This window comes from Tachypleus tridentatus, chromosome 8 (genome assembly GCF_004210375.1).
Source record: "Tachypleus tridentatus isolate NWPU-2018 chromosome 8, ASM421037v1, whole genome shotgun sequence".
NCBI classification, from domain to species: domain Eukaryota; kingdom Metazoa; phylum Arthropoda; class Merostomata; order Xiphosura; family Limulidae; genus Tachypleus; species Tachypleus tridentatus.
The window spans coordinates 134,113,908-134,120,571 of NC_134832.1; the positions used below are offsets into that span (position 1 = coordinate 134,113,908).

Below are 6,664 nucleotides of genomic sequence, written 5' to 3' on the forward strand. Positions count from 1 at the left end.
TAATGGCGCAGAATACGTAACTAAGTCAAAAGGAACTGAACCATGATCCTGAGCTGTTTTACTTTTAAACTTACGTGCACGTGCGTGTAGGAATATTTTGAAAACTTTCAGATGATTAAGTATTTACTTCACTAAATAAAGGAGAGAAAACACTCAGTATGCTGCACTGTATACTATCTTTTATGTATTCTGTATGTTTAGTAGATGGTTTGACCGTTTCAGACACTTGATACAAGTCATGTAATATATACGGTTAAAGTGAAAGACCAAGCGCATTCCTCCGTCAGAACAACATGTGCGTAGTCATACATCTTCCCAAAGAATTTCGCACATGTTCAATTGTATTCAAGTCCAGAGAGTGAGCTGTTGCTTTATTGGTTATACTCCTAGAAAGTTGCTTACAATATGATCATACCAGGGATGTCTTTTAACGCTTTGTTTAATGAATATCCGACTTACTGAATCAAACCTACATACACCAATATTTATCGTACTTCACAAAGTAATGCAAACTTTTTAGTGTAACCATCATTATGATCCTTGCCCTAATCAGCATGTCGCCATTGCCACCTAATGCTTTTTAACCTGAAATCATAGTTGAATCTGGATCCAGTCTTTCTCAATATGTAAACATGCCTTTACGCGAGGTGATTAGTGGTTTGAATTCTTACATAGTCATAAAACGGTCCATCTCAAGGATCCCATAGTCTTATGAAGTGGTCAGATGACGTGAATGTATGTCTGGTTCACAGGAGAATCATACTCCACACTGAAGCGTATCATCCAGTTAACAGATACACTAGTTGCATGGAGCCCATTTTGTCATAAAATCAGATGTCGGCAGTGTTTTTCACTATCCAATTGTATACATGTGGTTTGAAAGTCAGTTCATATCCTTCTTACCACTAGAAGACTTGTGACCACTCTTAAGTTACTATTTTACAAATCTTTAATCAGCTTTCTGCTTTCTACATTGCTGAAGTGTCAAAATGTCTTTGACGAAATCCTTGCATGCTTCACCTGAATCGTCTTAAACACTACGTTTGTTCAAACTTTTAAACAGTTTTCTTCCCTTTATATACCCTAGAAATGTGCACACCAAACAACACGACGAACGCTTCTTTTATATAGTTTGACTCGAGTGCAATTATAACAATACCTGTATTTTACAAGTTATAATATAATAAACCAATTATCCCATGACCAATGAGCAGTGTTAATTTGACTGCATTCTTTAAAAGTTCTGAATACATGTTTTCTACATCTTATGAATTAATGGCCATATATAACTGAGCAGTTCAAGACGGGAAATTACAGCGATATGTATTTTAATTTCTACTACGTGGCACAAAGAAATGCTACCACCTTTATAAAGTTAAATAAATGAAGAAAAAAAAAGTCTTCAAAGTGTTGTAGGTGTACATGGATGAACTATATATATTCCTTAAGAAAGGTATCTACCTCATGATTATATATTCAGAAAGACTGTTTTTTCATGCACTAGAAGTACTTAAACTGTTTATCAATTTTGTACAAACATTGGCGAAAAATCAAACAAAAAAATTTATTCGGTTTTATGCAAATACCAAAATCTAGCGTTCAATTACCCCGCAGTGAACATAGCAAATAGTTGAATTTTGATTTTCTCCAAAACAAAACAAGTCCATAAATTTTCAGCTGTCACAAAGGGTCTGTTTTGAACAAAGCCATAAAACAAAATTATAAACAGCCCTTAAGGGCCTATAGTAAAACCCACATCACAATAATTCAAACGGCAGGTTGTAACGTCACAGTTCTCAAGAATGACACATGATAGCACGACACGTATCACTAACTGAAGATTATTAAACCATAAAACCAAGTCCAATTTAAAAATAACTTATTTTTTCTAGAACATCGACTAAAATTCAGAAAAGAACAGATTAGCAAGTAGCAGTGCACCAGAGCAAAAAATAATCCATTTCAGTTATCTGTCCACAGCATCCCTGACCCTCAGTTACTTGTTACCACAAAATTTCTAAAATAACTGCTATTAAAATTCTAGACTATCATTTACATGTTCTGGAGAAAATGCCCCACAGAAATTAAATTTGTTTGCCTATATTCAGATGTTCCATGGCATCTGGGGCTTTCATGTGCACAATCTGGTGTACTTCCATGTTACAAGTGCCAGTTTAAACCTAACACTGCCTTTATTTTTGGCTGTTAAGACAGGAATACAAAATATTTAACTTTGCTGACTATCTGATTAGTGTTTAAAAACATAGCACTTCACCATTTTAAAAAAAGGCATTTTCATAAAAATTCCCAAGCATAGATTTGGACTAATTTCTTTACTTATTTTTACAGGTGTTGATAGAGTGCAAATACACTTCAATGTCTATAGCAGAAAACTGCCAAAACTTTAGATTACTCGTGCCTATGTTTTCAATTAAATTCAACTAAAACAGGAATAGACAATCAAAAGTGAATGACAGACTGACACTTGACTTTTATGAATGTCACACTTTTTTACAATAATTTGATTAGCAACAGTAAAAAAAACTTAGGAACATAACCTAAATACACTGAAAATTTTAAGTGCAATTTAGCACAGTCCTGATCACAAACTGGAGAAAATATTAGTTGTCATGATGAAGTTTTAGTCACCTTGATAACCTGATGCCCAAGATCAGTTGAGGCCTGAAATAAATATGGAGTTTTAATGTGTATAGCCTCACTTGTCCAAGGAAAGAGAGAGAGGTGGACAAATTATTTAATTCTACTAAAATCAATAACTGTGAAAGTACCACAATTTCAACAAATACCAATCAACAAGTCTGACCCTATTCAACCAAATAACCACTTTTAGAAACAGTATGAGTACATCTCTCAATGTGTACATAATGTAACTACTTCTGACAAGTTGTTGATGAGTTTTCTTTGTAAATTATAATTTTCCAGTTTTAATTATAAAATTCATCAAAAATTCAAAAATAAAGCTCTAGCCCTAACTGTTCTCCAACTTTAGTCTAATGATTATAACCAGGTATTATTTTATTATGGTAAAACGTTTCATTTCTTTCAGTTACCCAAAAACAAAACTTTTTATAAGAGACTTTGCAACTATGGACTCCCTTTAATAATTTGGAATCCCACCCCTTCCAGCAGAAATACCTGAAATTGCATTAACACTAACAAAATTTAAAGATACAAAACACACACAAATTGTTTTACAGTTTTTACTTATATCCATCAGAAATGTTTTGAGCATTTTTTTTTTAAAACTGGTGGGTAAAAATACTGTTTTTGGCACTAATGTCCAACCTTTAAAATATTACAAAATCATACATATATCACCAGAAAACTGAATTGTTTTATACTAGGCAAAGATGTCATAACACCCATGATTGTACTCTTGCCAGCTTAAAGGCAAAATACAGCTTTCAGGTAATTACCTATGGGTATGCTGCCTAATCACATTATGTCGGTATGCATATCCTCACAAAAACAGGGCAAGCTTTCAATTAACAATACAATAATTTCATACACAAAACTAGGTTTTTAATTTAGTATTCTTACTATGAGTTGTACACAAATGTATGGAATTAAAATACTCATGCAAAGTGCCCTTCATGCTAAGAATAAAAATACTTTTATGCACATGAATATTTTTATTATTCATTTTCATAACCTCTAAACATTTTTTTTTTTTTTGAGTAAAATATTTTATGTTCTCCAACCTACTTTCTATACAGATTTGGTCAATTTGCCCAACCTTCTAACTGTCAAAAACTTTTTCCCCATTCTAAAACTTGTGCACATTGTAATAGACAATTACTTATTTACTTTTACAAGCCTAAACTAATATTTTAACTTTATTTGCAATTAACCTCTGACCCTCACTAAATACAACATTAATTTACTATGCCAGGCAGCTTCATGTTAACTATAGATATAGTTAGAACATTGATGTTTAATTATACAACTGTGCTCAAGCTCAGTGCATGCTTTCAATGCAAAATTTAAGTTTCTTATTATTACATTTTAGTTAATTTTATAACAATAAATGAGCAAAAGATATTTTACAACTTACTTATTAAAATATTTAAGATTTTGAACTTATACAATTAAGTCAATGTCAAAACAAGTTTCTAACCTGATGCAATGATAATGTGATCTCAGAATATAAACTTTTAGAAAATTCAATTATTCAATTTAGAACACAATATATTTCCATGCATATATAAAATAGAATGTCCTAAAATTTACATAATTTATCTGACTCTAAATAAAACAGAAATGGTTTAAAATAATCATACCAGTAGCAGTATTGAAAGAGCAATTCCACAATCGCTTAGCCCAAGGCCTTTAGACTTCACAGCTGTCACTTAACTAACACCTTTGTTTTCTATTAGTTACAAACACTATGAAAAAGGATGCTTTGTGTAAGGAATGCTGGACAGCATTTGAGTTATTGTTTATATCTCCATGAAACAGCTTCCTTACAACAGTTTAGCTTAAAAAGGGGAAATTTTAAAATGAATAGTATGGACTGAAGAAGTGTCATACAATAGAGTGAAACTTAGCATTCACATGTATACTGAATATGAAATTAAAACTTAAGATATTGAAATTTGAGCTATAAACTTTGCTTCAATTCTAAGTTTATGCACGTACGCAAGTCTATTATACATATTATAGTAGTTTAATTCAATTTTGAATGTAGCTTTTCAAAAAGTTGTGACATACTTTGTCCTACCTACCTGTGGCAACAGAGTTAACAACATTTAATTAACTGATTATTCTCACCAGAGTTAAATAGTTGGAATAATACAAAACAGTACTATCAAAAACGTGGATTCTGATTACTTTCCTGATATATAAAAAGGTGAACTTTAGTTTTGAAACAGTTATTGGGAAAACAGCAATGATGAACTTCAGTGAATGTTGAATCTTACCAAAACATCATAGCATATTTCTCTCAACTCTTTCACGGTATTCTTTGGCCATTTGCTGTTTTCTTTCACTCCCTTCAGTTTTCTGTTCTATATCGGAAATAACCTTCCAAAACCTTTTTCTCACCCCTAAAACATTCTTATATGCAACAGACAACAAATTTCTCTCTTCGATTCTTAATTCCACACCCATATCTGTAACTTGTTTCATTGCTGCTGCCATATCGTCATACCTCTCAGCCTGCTCTGCGAGTTTAGCTCGCTGCACCACTTCATCTTTATCCATTTTACAAGTATTTTATACTGAGACTATAAAGACAGAAATATACTAATGAAAAAATACCTCCCAAATAATCTAGTCCTAACTTTTTAAACTTCATAAAAGTCTATTGCCTAACATTACATTGGCATCAACTAAAGACAATTATTATGCCTTATAAAAATTACTAGGTTGTATGTTTTCAATCAAATATTTTGTTAAAAGCTTACTTTATACAAATGGAAAACAAAACTGTTCTTTTATTTTTCCATGGAGGGAGTGCATAAGTTTAAATAATGATTTCTTAAATAAAGTTGTAATTATTAAAAACTTATGCCTTAACCACTCTCATATAACAGTTTCAACCTTTCAAATACTAAGTCACACCATACTAAAATGTTCTCAACTATTATGTCAGAAGGTATTATTAAAAGCTTTGCATTTCAATAAGTGCACTCTAAAATGAAATTTCTAATCTACTTTAAAACCCCTCAGCATTTTAAATTTTCCAGTTGCATTAAATTAACATTGACAACTGTTAATTATTCTAAACTGCAATATTAGTTTCATTTTCAGTTTATTTCCTGGTGTGTGGTCATAATGGCATAGAGCTGTTTTTATTGCACATAAACTCGCAATAATACAGTTATCTTCAATTAATTGTAAAACACTGATGATAAAAACAGTGCGTTTAAAATTTTGCACACTGAATAAAAGACGGTAACTTGTATTAAAATACTTTTGGATAACTGAAATAAATTATGTAATAAGGCGCCTTAACATAACAAGACATATAAGGACAAAATAAAATACTTCTTTTATATATTTTAATATGAAATTTCACTTCAATAAATCGTTATGACGTCAAGTTTCAGAATTGTTATGCAGTTTCTTAATTTGCAAAGTTCATCTTCGCATTTACGTGTATTTGAGTACCGTGCTATCACTTATTATGACTAAGCACTACTTTTCAACAAGCAGTCTGAAGCGCGATACACTTCAGATGCAATACTCTGATATGTTATTTGAGGGTTCATTCCTACTAACATCTAAAAAAATTGCAGATTACCGTCGGCAAAATGGCGGCAGTTATATAAACTTAATGATTAAGACTGAAGTAAAGGCTTAAGCCTCAAGTTCAATTTATACTTCTAACGAAGTATTTAGTCAAACCTACATTATGTTGAACAGATTTTTGTAATAATTTGAAACCGCTGTAATAAAATTAAGGTATTTATCTAACACATATATATATTTTAAACTATAAGTATAATGCACGCTACTTTCATAATCAATAAATTTACCACACACCCTACCATACTGTAAAGAAGTTCTCCTACTTTCTACGAATTTAGCCAGTTTGGAAAGGTTATAAAAACTACGGGGATACCCAAGTAATGACGTTGGAAGTTGCCTGGTGACAGGTGTAGCGAAATCTAGGCGTAAGTAAATCAAAGTGAATTATTGT

General features: G+C 31.6%; 1 pseudogene across 5 annotated transcripts; it reads right to left on the reverse strand.

The window, feature by feature from the left end:
* Positions 1-240: 240 nt before the first annotated feature.
* Positions 241-6,664, reverse strand: LOC143223548 (14-3-3 protein zeta pseudogene; annotated as a pseudogene). Of its 5 annotated transcripts, XR_013012953.1 has the most exons (3): positions 6,508-6,647; positions 4,941-5,246; positions 241-2,682 (listed from the first exon to the last, which is right to left on the reverse strand). The product of XR_013012953.1 is annotated as a 14-3-3 protein zeta pseudogene, transcript variant X3 (transcript). The 5 variants fall into 5 exon arrangements; XR_013012952.1 differs by lacking the exon at positions 241-2,682 and having other exon boundaries at positions 3,724-5,246; positions 6,513-6,664; XR_013012951.1 differs by lacking the exon at positions 241-2,682 and having other exon boundaries at positions 3,724-5,246.